The sequence below is a fragment of the Nerophis ophidion genome, linkage group LG02, assembly GCF_033978795.1.
Source record: "Nerophis ophidion isolate RoL-2023_Sa linkage group LG02, RoL_Noph_v1.0, whole genome shotgun sequence".
In the NCBI taxonomy this organism is placed as follows: Eukaryota; Metazoa; Chordata; class Actinopteri; order Syngnathiformes; family Syngnathidae; genus Nerophis; species Nerophis ophidion.
The window spans coordinates 6,849,617-6,861,836 of NC_084612.1; the positions used below are offsets into that span (position 1 = coordinate 6,849,617).

Genomic DNA, 12,220 nt, shown 5'->3' on the forward strand with positions numbered 1-12,220 from the left:
GAAATGTATTTTGCAAGTTCTGATTTTATTGTCAATAATTAGCTTGTGACATTTCAATTTTTTAAATTGTCTTGGTTCATAATTGAAATGTTTTTTTTATTATTAGTATTGTTTTTCAGTTACTACATTAAAGCTTGAGGTGAACTATGACACTCATCTATTTGTTTTAACAATATTTTTGTTGTGACATTTTTAATTCATGTTTTGCTTTTGCTTTTTCAAGTTTTGATTGTATTATTACTTTCTTTGGTCACTGTGTCAGAGCAAATTATGAATTTAAGATGGTCTCCCATTTTTTTCAAGTTATCTAAATAAATAAAAAAGTTAATTAATTTTAGACTTACACTTTGACAAACTTTATTAATCCACAAGGGAAATTGTTCCACAGTGTAGCTCAGTTACAAAGAATGGAAGGGGTAAGGATGGAAAGGATAATGCAGGTATAAAGTAGACTAAAAATGTAGCATAGTAGCAATATAAAATAACATGTACAGTATGTAATTTTCATGTGATGTCCAGGGTGTACCCCGCCTTCCGCCCGATTGTAGCTGAGATAGGCGCCAGCGCCCCCCGCGACCCCAAAAGGGAATAAGCGGTAGAAAATGGATGGATGGATAGATTTTTTGTATTTTAATTTTGTTTTTTGTTTTTTTTTACAAAGTTTACCATTTCAAAATGATCCTACTTACAGTAAGTACAATTTTACATGTATCCATCCATCCATCCATCCATTTTCTACCGCTGAAATGTTATTTAAAGTATTTGAATGTGAGTGTGAATGTTGTCTGTCTATCTGTGTTGGCCCTGCGATGAGCTGGGGACTTGTCCAGGGTGTACCCCGCCTTCCGCCCGATTGTAGCTGAGATAGGCGCCAGCGCCCCCCGCGACCCCAAAAGGGAATAAGCGGTAGAAAATGGATGGATGGATGGATTTAGTTTTCAGTATTTTTTAGGTTTTCTTTTTACCCTTTTTTTATTGTATTAATGTTGTTTAGGTTACTGCGTTGTTCCAGCCGAAGGCGAACCCTGATACTCTGCCGTGTTTTTAACATTATATTTTCTTAATTCATACTTTTATTTTTTATTTTTTTTATATCATTAGTCATTTTTAGGTTACTGGGTTAGAGCAAATGATGATCCGTGATAGTCTTCCATTTTCTAAAGTTATCGATATTTTAATTTTTTGTGTTTTTCTTCTTCAATTTTAGATTGTATTAATACTTTTTTAGGTTACAGCGTAAGAGAAAAAGGGGAACCATGATATGCTTTCATTTCATAAAATCATAAAAAAAGAATATTTTGCAAGTTCTGATCTTATTGTCAGTAATTAGCTTATGGCTTTTCAGTAAAAGGTGAACTGTGATGTTTACATTTTTAAAACTGTGTTGGTTCATAATTTGAAAAAATATTTTATTATTAGTAATTTCTTCGGTTACTGCATTAAAGCTTGAGGTGAACTATGACACTTTTTTTTTTTTTAACATTATTTTTGTGAAATTTTTAATTCATGTTTGCTTTTGCTTTTTCAAGTTTTGATTGTATTATTACTTTCTTTGGTCACTGTGTCAGAGCAAATTATGAATTTATGATGGTCTTCCATTTTTTTTTAGTTATCTAAATAAATAAAAAATGTTGTTTAATTTTAGACTTACACTTAGACAAACTTTATTGATCCACAAGGGAAATTGTTCCACACAGGAGCTCAGTTACCAAGGTTGGAAAGGATAATGCTGTGACGCTTGTGTGGCATTGTAATGCCGGATTGGTTCTTCCGGGGATGCGTCGAAGCGATGAACACAACAAGGTAAGTTATAAATGGATTTATTAAATAATAAAAGGCTAGGAACAAAAACACTGCTGTAAAGAGAAAACAAACCAAAAACAGAAAAACAGTTCCTCAGCATGTGAGCTGGAATCAACAAATGGCTTAGCGTAAAAGCTAGCGAGAATATACATACAAAGATGCAGGTCGAGAGTCGTCACTGTTGCGCGTGGGCAAATTAGGATCCGAGACTGAACAAAGAAAAGAGGAAAGCTTATATAGGGAGAAATCAAGGAGAACCAGGTGTGTAGAAAACGAGGAGCAGGTGAAATCAATGTGTAACCATGGTAACGGACTAAACAGGAAGTAAGTGGGTCAGAAGAGAATGAAACAAAGATGGAAAAATAAACATGTGAAGATCTGAGTCACAGATCGCAACAGTATTCCCCCCCCAAAAAGACAGATTCCAGATGTCTCAAAGAAAACAAAAACAAATAAGAAACAACTTGAACCCCCTCCCCAAAAACAGAGTCCACAAACGAAGGGAGGGCGGAGGGAGGCCACGGTGGAGGGTCGCCAAGTCGTGTGTCCCCGAATCCACCGAGGACAAGTCAAGTGGCGGCGGCGGATGGAACGCCGCTGCCGAAAAAGTTTTGGCGGGCGACCTCGAAAAGGCCACATTAGTGGCCGCATCGCAGGATGAGGTGCCCGGCGAGGCGGACGACCCGGGCACGGCCACATCCGTGGCCGACATGGAGGAGGGAGTGTCTGGCGAGGAGGATGACCTCGCAGAGGCCACGCCCGTGATCGACGTGGTGGACGACGCCTCAGCACCGAAATCCCAGCAGGCTTGGAAGCAGCAGACGAGGGTGCGGGGACTGCAGCCAAAGCAGGCCCGAGTGCAGCTGGCGAGGATGATGCGGGTGCTGCAGCTGGCGAGGATGATGCGGGTGCTGCAGCCGCAGGAGTCGTCGGAGGCGGCCTGGGAGCCGCAGGAGTCGTCGGAGGCGGCCTGGGAGCCGCAGGAGTCGTCGGAGGCGGCCTGGGAGCCGCAGGAGTCGTCGGAGGCGGCCTGGGAGCCGCAGGAGTCGTCGGAGGCGGCCTGGGAGCCGCAGGAGTCGTGACTGGTGTGAGCTCCAGCCTCATCGTCGGCGCCGGTGTGGGCTCCAGCTTCTTCGTCGGCAGTGCTTGGCGGCGTGGAGCTGGTACCGGCGCTTGTCGAGGAGCTGGCACTGGAGTGGGCTCCAGCCCTGTCGACATAGGTGAAGGTTCCAGCCCCGTCGTCGACGCTGGTGTGGGCTCCAGCCCCGTCGTCGACGCTGGTGTGGGCTCCAGCCCCGTCGTCGGCGGTGCTTGGCGGCGCGGAGCTGGTACCGGCGCTTGGCGGCGTGGAGCTGGTACCGGCGCTTGGCGGCGTGGAGCTGGTACTGGAGTAGGCTCCAGCTCTGGAGCTGGTACTGGAGTGGGCTCCAGGCTAAAGTCTGTAACTGGTATGAGAACCAGTTCTGGGTCGGAGGCTGGTGTGAGAACCAGGTGGGAGTCTAGTGCTGGCTTGAGAACCAGGCTAGACACATTTTCTGGTGTGAAAACCAGGCGAGAGTCTAATTCTGGCTTGAAAACCAGGCGAGAGTCATGTGCTGGTGTGAGAACCAGACTGGGAGCAGTGCAGAACACCGGTGGTGGAGGACGTGCTGGAGCTAATGACCTCGCGAGTCCGAACACCGGTGGAGGAGGTCTACAAGGCCGTTGAGACTTGGCCGGGGGAAAAACAGGTGGAGGAGGTCTACAAGGCCGTTGAGATTTGGCCGGGGGAAAATCAGGTAGAGGAGGTCTACAAGGCCGTTGAGACTTGGCCAGGGGAAAAACAGGTGGAGGAGGTCTACATGGTGGCTGTGGTTTAGAGGGTAGTATCTGTGCTACCTCCGTAGCACAGCTATAGGTCATAGCCCCTTCCTCCAGACGGGGATCCCAGACCCGTTCCCTATGGTCAGGGACTGACCTTAAGGGAGGGTGGTGGGAGGCTTGGAGGCGGGCCGACTCCTCCCCTTTAATTTGTCCAGAATTTCCTTTAGAAAAGGGAGGAAACACCTTGGACTTGGCCGGAGAATGAGGTTTTAAAGGAGGTGTAGGAGAAAAACTAGGTGACTGAGGTTGACTAGAATAATAAGAAAAAATATCCTGATAATTCTGTATCTTGTCATGAATGTTATTGATATTCGAAAAAGGTTGAGAATGAGAATTACTGTCCACAATATAAAAATCTTCAGAAAAAATGTCAACGACAGGGGGCGGTGTTGCGTCACCGGTGGGCGTTCCCCAAATGTCGTCATCACTAATGTCTGAAAAAGTGTCATGGCGGCTGAAGGAATTATTTGAAAAAAAACAAGCAGGATTACCGGTAATGACGGGTGAATCCTGGACGGGGTGAAACTTGCTGTGTCCATGGGGAGGAATAAGTGGTGCTGGAACATTACTGCCGTGCGGGGGGCCTCTCCACTGGACCCCCCGCCTCTTCGGGGCAGCGCGAACGGCTTCGGAGGGGACTTCAGGCCCACAGTCAAGTCTTTCCTGCTCCCAAGCCACGAGCTCCAACCACAAACCCAAGTCGAAGGGTTCCTCCCGTGGTTTCGACGCGGAAAAACATTTTGATGCTCGGATCCTACTGTGACGCTTGTGTGGCATTGTAATGCCGGATTGGTTCTTCCGGGGATGCGTCGAAGCGATGAACACAACAAGGTAAGTTATAAATGGATTTATTAAATAATAAAAGGCTAGGAACAAAAACACTGCTGTAAAGAGAAAACAAACCAAAAACAGAAAAACAGTTCCTCAGCATGTGAGCTGGAATCAACAAATGGCTTAGCGTAAAAGCTAGCGAGAATATACATACAAAGATGCAGGTCGAGAGTCGTCACTGTTGCGCGTGGGCAAATTAGGATCCGAGACTGAACAAAGAAAAGAGGAAAGCTTATATAGGGAGAAATCAAGGAGAACCAGGTGTGTAGAAAACGAGGAGCAGGTGAAATCAATGTGTAACCATGGTAACGGACTAAACAGGAAGTAAGTGGGTCAGAAGAGAATGAAACAAAGATGGAAAAATAAACATGTGAAGATCTGAGTCACAGATCGCAACAAATGCAGGAATAAAGTAGACTAAAACTGTAGCATAGTAGCAATATAAAATAACATTTATGTAATATTTACTTCTCAGTATATTTTGATTTTTCTTTTTAAATTTTTTTTATTGTATTAATGTTGTTTAGGTTACTGTGTTGTTACAGCAGAAGGTGACCTATGATATGCTTTCGTTTTTGTATTTTGCTTATGTTTTTCATTTTTGATTGGTAATTTCTTTACAGTAGAAGTGGAATTATGATAATCTTATATATTTAAAGATTTCTATTTTAATATTTTTGTTAGTTCCTATTTTTATTTAGATTTTTTTCAATTGTAATTTCTTAGGTTACTGCATTTCAGCAGACTGTGACTCATGACACTATTCTTTTTTTTTTTTTAATTAACTATATTTTGAAATTTTGGTTGGTTTTATATTTTTTGTTTTTATATTTAATTTTTGATTTAATTAACTTTTTTTGGTAAAACGTTTTTAATTATCTGTATTTCAAAAATATTTTTAGTTCATCTTTAAAAAAAAAAAAAAGTGGTTATTAATAATTTGTTAGGGTGCAGCATTACAGCAATACTCTTTCATTAACTTTATTTTGAAATTTTTGTTGGTTTTATAATTTTTGTTTTTCTTTGTAATTTTTCAATGGTAATCAATCAATCAGCGTTTATTTATATAGCCCTAAATCACAATTGTCTCAGAGGGCTGCACACGCCACACAACGACATCCTTGGTTCAGAGTCCACATACGGGCAAGGAAAAACTCACAATCCAGTGGGATGTCAATGTGAATGACTGTGAGAAACCTTGGAGAGGACCCCAGGGGAGACCGGATGCATTTGATTTAATTACCCTTTTTTTTGGTGAACGTTTTTAATTATCTGTGTTCTAACATTTTTGTAAGTTCATATATATATTCTGCATTACAGCAGAATGTGACTCATGATACAATTTTTTTTTTTTTTAAATTAACTTTATTTTGAAATTTTGGTTGGTTTTATATGTTTTGTTTTTATATTAAATTTTTTATTTAATTAACTTTTTTTGGTAAAAAGTTTTTGATTATCTGTATTTCAATTTTTTTTTAGTTCATCTTTAAAAAAAAAAAGAAGTGGTTATTAATAATTTGTTAGGGTGCAACATTACAGCAATACTCTTTCATTATTATTTTTTAAATTATCAATATTTTGACATTTTGTTGGTTCATAGTTTAGTTTTTCCTTTTCAATTTTAGATTTAATGAGTAGTGATTTCTTAGGTAACTGCGTATATTTTTACAAGTTTCAACATGAATTGATTAGTTTGATTTTCAACATTTATCTCAAAGGCACAGCAGAACATATTTCTGATTGGGATTATGAATAAACCGGAGCCAGAATGCAGATTTCCGCTTCTGCTCGGAATGCTGGATTAGTGTGTCTGCTGTCACTGACCCACTTTCTGCTTTCATGACGAGTGGATCAGCCCACTGATATCATTTTTCTGTACAAAGATATGTCGCCTGTTTAATTTTAATAATCCATATTCATATTTTCTGTTATGTTTTTGTATGCACAACTGGAAGACACATTCAAACAAAGTAGGATGCACAATGTCATTATTAGTCTTATTATAGAATTACCATGACTTTATATTGTTATTACTAGGGTCACGTGACTACGGTGCGTTCAAGTCCCTGCGGTGTGTACAGTACATATGAGTATTTTATATTTATTTAACCTTTGCTGTAAGAAATAATGGAAATAGAAATGATCCATAAAAACAGTAAAGCCCTACAGTAACATACAGTATGTTTTACGAGCATTTGCAGCAGGTTGTTCATACAGCCGAGTGAATGCTCCTGTCATATAAAGAATCTTTACCGATTGTTTTTTTAAAAAGAGCAAATAACTCGTAATATATGTGCAGTAGTTAGGGAGCCTTCAAAACAGAAGAGGGATCTTGTCACACACAGTAGAGGATCTTTGACTAACGTGTTTGTGTTATGTCCTAAACACAGCAAAGCACTCCTGCCAAATAGCCTATCTTTGTTGGAGTGTTTTTTTTTTTATTCACAGTAGATCGCTAAAAACAGTCCTGTTTAATTTAAAGATTTTTGTGTAGCGCTTTTGCAATAGGATGATAAAAACCACAGAGTACTCTTGTAACATAAAGGATCTTAATGAGAATAAAACAGCAGAGCAATCCCGTCATATAGAGGATCTTTGATTAATATTTTTGCAGCAGGTAGTTGAAAACAGCAGATACCTATTTTTAAGGCAGTCCTTAAATACAGCACAGCCTCTGTGTAATATAGAGGATCTTTGAAGGTTTTTGCATTAAAAGAGTCAAACGCTCCTGTTATATAGAACATCTTTGACAAGCGTTTTTGCAATAGGTCCATGAAACAGTAGATAATTCCTCTTATGTAGAAGATCTTTGTTTGGAGTTTTTGCTATTGGTCGCCAAAAAAAGCGAAACACTTTTGTAATACAGAAGATCTTTGTTCAGTATTTTTGCGATTGGTTCCCAAAAGCAGCAAAGAGCTGCTGTTATATAGAGGATCTTTGATTAGTATTTTTGCAGTAGTTTTAAAATATCAGCCGAGTTCTTAAAAACTGTCACAAATGATTTTTGACAGATGTTAGATCCTTAACGTTTGTTCTTGCCATATAGAGGATCTTTGACGTTTTTGCAGTAGGGCAATAATAACAGCAGATCACTCTTGCAATATACTATAGAAGATCTTTGATGAGCTTTTTGAAGGATGTTCTTAAAAACCGCCGAGCAGCCCTGTTGTACAGATGAACTCTGGTGTTTTTGCCGTCGGTCCTCAAAAACAGTTAAATTTTTTTTTGTATAAATAAAGGATCTTTGATTAGCGTTTTTGCACCAGGTTCCTAAAGCAGCAAAACACTCCTGTCATACAGAGGATATTTGATTAGTGTTTTGCACCAAGTTCCTAAAACAGCAAAGCACTCCTGTCATTCAGAGGATCTTTGATTGTTTTTGCACCAGGTTCCTAAAATAGCAAAGCACTCCTGGCTTATAGAGGATCTGTGATTAGTGTTTTTGCCCCTGGTTTCTAAAACAGCAAAGCACTCTTGTCGTAACGAGGATCTTTGATTAGTGTTTTTGCACCAGGTTCCTAAAACAGCAAAGCACTGTTGGTGCAAAAAAACTACTCAAAGATCCTCTATACAACAAATTCCTTAAACAGCAAAGCAATCCTGTCATATAGAGGAGCTTTGATTTGTGTTTTCGCAACGGATTCCTAAAACAACAAAGCATTCCTGTCGTAAACAAGATCTTTGAATAGTCTTTTTGTACAAGGTTTCTATAACAGCAAAGCACTCCTGTCGCATAGAGGATCTTTGATTAGTGTTTTTGCACCAGGTTCCTAAAACAGCAAAGCACTCTTGGTGCAAAAACACTATTCAAAGATCCTCTATACAACAAATTCCTTAAAACAGCAAAGCAATCCTGTCCTATAGAGGATCTTTGATTCATGTTTTCGCACTGGGGTCCTAAAACTACAAAGCATTCCTGTCGTAGACAAGATCTTTGACTAGTCTTTTTGTACAAGGTTTCTATAACAGTAAAGCACTCCTGTCATTTAGAGGATCTTTGATTGTTTTTGCAACAGGTTCCTAACACAGCAAAGCACTCTTGGTGCAAAAAACACTATTCAACGATCCTCTATACAACAAGTTTCTAAAACAGCAAAGCACTTCTGTTTTATAGAGGATCTTTGAATAGTGATTTTGTACCAGATTCCTATAACAGCACAGCACTCCTGTCGTATAGATGATCTTTGAATAGTGATTTTGTACCAGATTCCTATAACAGCACAGCACTCCTGTCGTATAGAGGATCTTTGATTCGTGTTTTTCCACCAGGTTCCTAAAACAGCAAAGCACTCTTGGTGCAAAAACACTATTCAAAGATCCTCTATACAACAAATTCCTTAAACAGCAAAGCAATCCTGTCATTTAGAGGATCTTTGATTCGTGTTTTCGCACCGGGTTCCCAAACAACAAAGCATTCCTGTCGTATACAAGATCTTTGAATAGTCTTTTTGTACAAGGTTTCTATAACAACAAAGCACTCCTGTCACATAGAGGATCTTTGATTAGTGTTTTTGCACCAGGTTCCTAAAACAGCAAAGCACTCTTGGTGCAAAAACACTATTCAAAGATCCTCTATACATCAAATTCCTTAAAACAGGAAAGCAATCCTGTCATATAGAGGATCTTTGATTCGTGTTTTCGCACTGGGGTCCTAAAACTACAAAGCATTCCTGTCGTAGACAAGATCTTTGACTAGTCTTTTTGTACAAGGTTTCTATAACAGTAAAGCACTCCTGTCATATAGAGGATCTTTGATTGTTTTTGCAGCTGGTTCCTAACACAGCAAAGCACTCTTGGTGCTAAAAACACTATTCAACGATCCTCTATACAAGTTTCTAAAACAGCAAAGCACTTCTGTTTTATAGAGGACCTTTGAATAGTGATTTTGTACCAGATTGCTATAACAGCACAGCACTCCTGTCGTATAGCGGATCTTTGATTTGTGTTTTTCCACCAGGTTCCTAAAACAGCAAAGCACTCTTGGTGCAAAAACACTATTCAAAGATCCTGGATACAACAAATTCCTTAAACAGCAAAGCAATCCTGTCATTTAGAGGATCTTTGATTCGTGTTTTCGCACCGGGTTCCCAAAACAACAAAGCATTCCTGTCGTATACAAGATCTTTGACTAGTCTTTTTGTACAAAGTTTCTATAACAGCAAAGCACTCCTGTCATATAGAGGATCTTTGATTGTTTTTGTAGCAGGTTCCTAACACAGCAAAGCACTCTTGGTGCAAAAAACACTATTCAAAGATCCTCTATACAACAAGTTCCTAAAACAGCAAAGCACTTCTGTTTTACAGAGGATCTTTGAATAGTGATTTTGTACCAGATTCCTATAACAGCACAGCACTCCTGTTGTATAAAGGATCTTTGATTCGTGTTTTTGCACCAGGTTCCTAAAACAGCAACGCACTCTTGGTGCAAAAACACTATTCAAAGATCCTCTATACAACAAATTCCTTAAAACAGCAAAGTAATCCTGTCATTTAGAGGATCTTTGATTCGTGTTTTCGTACCGGGTTCCCAAAACAACAAAGCATTCCTGTCGTATACAAGATCTTTGACTAGTCTTTTTGTACAAAGTTTCTATAACAGCGAAGCACTCCTGTCATATAGAGGATCTTTGATTGTTTTTGCAGCAGGTTCCTAACACAGCAAAGCACTCTTGGTGCAAAAAACACTATTCAAAGATCCTCTATACAACAAGTTCCTAAAACAGCAAAGCACTTCTGTTTTATAGAGGATCTTTGAATAGTGATTTTGTACCAGATTCCTAAAACAGCAAAACATTCCTGTCGTATACAAGATCTTTGAATAGTCTTTTTGTACCAGGTTTCTATAACAGCGAAGCACTCCTGTCATATAGAGGATCTTTGATTGTTTTTGCAGCAGGTTCCTAACACAGCAAAGCACTCATGGTACAAAAAACACTATTCAAAGATCCTCTATACAACAAATTCCTAAAACAGCAAAGCACTTCAGTTTTATAGAGGATCTTTGAATAGTGATTTTGTACCAGATTCCTAAAACAGCAAAATATTCCTGTCGTATACAAGATCTTTGAATAGTCTTTTTGTACCAGGTTTCTATAACAGCACAGTACTCCTGTCGTATAGAGGATCTTTGATTTGTGTTTTTCCACCAGGTTCCTAAAACAGCAAAGCACTCTTGGTGCAAAAACACTATTCAAAGATCCTCTATACAGCAAATTCCTTAAACAGCAAAGCAATCCTGTCATTTAGAGGATCTTTGATTCGTGTTTTCGCACCGGGTTCCCAAAACAACAAAGCATTCCTGTCGTATACAAGATCTTTGAATAGTCTTTTTGTACGAAGTTTCTATAACAGCAAAGCACTCCTGTCCTATAGAGGATCTTTGATTGTTTTTGCAGCAGGTTTCTAACACAGCAAAGCACTCTTGGTGCAAAAGACACTATTCAAAGATCCTCTATACAACACGTTCCTAAAACAGCAAAGCACTTTTTTTTTACAGAGGATCTTTGAATAGTGATTTTGTACCAGATTCCTAAAACAGCAAAGCATTCCTGTCGTATACAAGATCTTTGAATAGTCTTTTTGTACCAGGTTTCTATAACAGCGAAGCACTCCTGTCATATAGAGGATCTTTGATTGTTTTTGCAGCTGGTTCCTAACACAGCAAAGCACTCTTGGTGCTAAAAACACTATTCAAAGATCCTCTATACAAGTTTCTAAAACAGCAAAGCACTTCTGTTTTATAGAGGACCTTTGAATAGTGATTTTGTACCAGATTGCTATAACAGCACAGCACTCCTGTCGTATAGCGGATCTTTGATTTGTGTTTTTCCACCAGGTTCCTAAAACAGCAAAGCACTCTTGGTGCAAAAACACTATTCAAAGATCCTGGATACAACAAATTCCTTAAACAGCAAAGTAATCCTGTCATTTAGAGGATCTTTGATTCGTGTTTTCGCACCGGGTTCCCAAAACAACAAAGCATTCCTGTCGTATACAAGATCTTTGACTAGTCTTTTTGTACAAAGTTTCTATAACAGCAAAGCACTCCTGTCATATAGAGGATCTTTGAATGTTTTTGTAGCAGGTTCCTAACACAGCAAAGCACTCTTGGTGCAAAAAACACTATTCAAAGATCCTCTATACAACAAGTTCCTAAAACAGCAAAGCACTTCTGTTTTACAGAGGATCTTTGAATAGTGATTTTGTACCAGATTCCTATAACAGCACAGCACTCCTGTTGTATAAAGGATCTTTGATTCGTGTTTTTGCACCAGGTTCCTAAAACAGCAACGCACTCTTGGTGCAAAAACACTATTCAAAGATCCTCTATACAACAAATTCCTTAAAACAGCAAAGTAATCCTGTCATTTAGAGGATCTTTGATTCGTGTTTTCGTACCGGGTTCCCAAAACAACAAAGCATTCCTGTCGTATACAAGATCTTTGACTAGTCTTTTTGTACAAAGTTTCTATAACAGCGAAGCACTCCTGTCATATAGAGGATCTTTGATTGTTTTTGCAGCAGGTTCCTAACACAGCAAAGCACTCTTGGTGCAAAAAACACTATTCAAAGATCCTCTATACAACAAGTTCCTAAAACAGCAAAGCACTTCTGTTTTATAGAGGATCTTTGAATAGTGATTTTGTACCAGATTCCTAAAACAGCAAAACATTCCTGTCGTATACAAGATCTTTGAATAGTCTTTTTGTACCAGGTTTCTATA

At 39.3% G+C, this 12,220-nt stretch overlaps 1 protein-coding gene across 3 annotated transcripts in view; it reads left to right on the top strand.

Annotated features, from left to right (window-relative positions):
- Positions 1-12,220, top strand: part of adcy7 (adenylate cyclase 7) — a 211,624-nt gene that overhangs the window by 126,464 nt on the left and 72,940 nt on the right. The window lies entirely within an intron of this gene.